General features: G+C 44.0%; 1 protein-coding gene across 1 annotated transcript in view; it reads left to right on the top strand.

Annotated features, from left to right (window-relative positions):
- The first annotated feature begins 1,961 nt into the window (after positions 1 to 1,961).
- fbxo41 (F-box protein 41) overlaps positions 1,962 to 2,241 on the top strand; it is a 323,546-nt gene continuing 323,266 nt past the window's right edge. Inside the window, exon 1 of the mRNA XM_085976430.1 lies at positions 1,962 to 2,050. The gene's annotated coding sequence lies outside the window, so the exon portion shown is untranslated. The remainder of the gene's footprint in view (positions 2,051 to 2,241) is intronic.

Raw genomic sequence — 2,241 nt, 5'->3', positions numbered from 1 at the left:
TTGGATGTTGTAGAATTTTCTTTTTATTGCATATAGGGCTCTTCGGGCTTTTTCTTTTAGTGCATTCACTGCTATGCTGAAGCTCCCTGATGCTGTAATGGTTAGATCAAGGTAAGTGTAGCTCATAGTGTGTCCTATGATGGTATCACTGAGAGTAAACTGGTATTTGTTTTCCTGACACCTGGGCCTTTTTTGAAAAATCATGATGTTGGTTTTCTTTAGATTTACTGTTAGGGCCCAATTTTGGCAGTATTTGTCGAGTAGGTCTAGTTGTTGCTGTAATCCCTGTTCTGTGGGAGACAGCAGAACCAGGTCGTCCGCATAGAACAGGGATTTCACTTCTCCATCCAGGAGACAGAGACCCGGTGACTTGCTTTTCTCCAGCATGTCTGCTAATTCATTTATGTATATGTTGAACAGGGTCGGGCTCAAATTGCAGCCCTGCCGGACGCCTCTTCTCTGGGTGAAGAAACCGGTGCGTTAGTCTCCAATTTTGACACCGCATTTATTTTTCAGATTCACATTCTCTCTCTCTCCCTCTCTCTCACATGCTATCTCTCCCTTTCTCTCTCACATTCTCTCTATCTCCCTCTCTCTCACATTCTCTCTATCTCACATTCTCTCTATCTCCCTCTCTTACATTCTCTCTCCCTCTCTCACATTCTCTCTACCTCTCTCTCACATTCTCTCTCTCTCTCTCTCTCACATTCTCTCTATCTCTCTCACATTATCTCTCCCTCTCTCTCACATTCTCTCTATCCCTCTCTCTCTCACATTCTCTCTGTCTCTCTCTCACATTCTCTCTATCTCTCTCTCTCTGACACATTCTCTCTATCTCTCTCTCTCAAATTCTCTCTCTCTCTCACATTCTCTCGCTCCCTCTCTCTCACATTCTCTCCCTATCTCTCTCTCTCACATTCTCTCCCTCCCTCTCACATTCTCTCTCACATTCTCTCTATCTCCCTCGCTCTCTCACATTCTCTCTATCTCCCTCTCTCTCACATTCTCTCTCCCTCTCTCTCACATTCTCTCCCTCTCACATTCTCTCTCTCTCTCACATTCTCTCTCCCTCTCTCTCACATTCTCTCCCTCTCACATTCTCTCTCTCTCTCACATTCTCTCTATCTCTCTCTCACATTCTCTATCTCTCTCTTTCACATTCTCTCTATCTCTCTCTCTCACATTCTCTCTATCTCTCTCTCTCATTCTCTCTATCTCTAACACATTCTCTCTATCTCCCTCTCTCTCTCACATTCTCTCTCTCTCACACATTCTCTCTCTCTCTCACACATTCTCTCTCTCACACATTCTCTCTCTCTCTCACATTTTCTCTCTCTCACATTCTCTTTCTCTCTCTCACACATTCTCTCTCAATTCAATTCAATTCAAATGCTTTATTGGCATGAAAGTTTATAGAGAACCATATTGCCAAAGCTTACATAGCAAAAAGGTACAGTTTTCCACATTCTCTCTCTCACATTCTCTCTGTCTCCCTCTCTCACATTCTCTCTCTCTCTCACATTTTCTCTCTCTCACATTCTCTTTATCTCTCTCTCACACATTCTCTCTATCTCTCTCTCACATTCCCTCTCTCTCTCTCACATTCTCTCTATCTCTCACACATTCTCTCTATCTCTCTCACATTCTCTCTATCTCTCTCACACTCTCTCTGTCTCTCTCTCACATTCCCTCTATCTCTCTGTCTCACATTTTCTCTATCTCTCACACATTCTATCTATCTCCCTCTCTCTCTCACATTCTCTCTATCTATCTCTCTCTCATTCTCTATCTATCTCTCACATTCTCTCCATCTCTCAGGGACAATTTCTATTTTTGCTTCTCAAGCTCCGCCCACCTCCCCTCACACCGCCCACGTCCATTGGCTGAGACTCCTGTCCATCACCACAACACCGCGCCCTCATTGGCCGCTGCGGGAGGCGGGGTTTCCGGTTACAGCCGGAAGCTGGGTTTTTGTCCGCTTCGCGGGTCGGAGAAAAGAGAAAAATCCGAAAAAATCACAATATCGAGTATAATCGATTATTGGGCTCAGGTAGGTGAGGTAATCCTGTCATAAAATATCGAGTATAATCGATTACTGGGCTCAGGTGGGTGAGGTAATCCTGTCATAAAATATCGAGTATAATCGATTATTGGGCTCAGGTGGGTGAGGTAATCCTCATAAAATATCGAATATAATCGATTACTGGGCTCAGGTGGGTGAGGTAATCCTCATAAAATATC

Source organism: Somniosus microcephalus, chromosome 2 (assembly GCF_052327205.1).
Source record: "Somniosus microcephalus isolate GS21.2 chromosome 2, FLI_Smic_1.0, whole genome shotgun sequence".
Classification (NCBI taxonomy): Eukaryota; Metazoa; Chordata; class Chondrichthyes; order Squaliformes; family Somniosidae; genus Somniosus; species Somniosus microcephalus.
The sequence above is the reverse complement of the archived record's forward strand: the minus strand, read 5'-3'. Positions and strand labels throughout refer to the sequence as shown.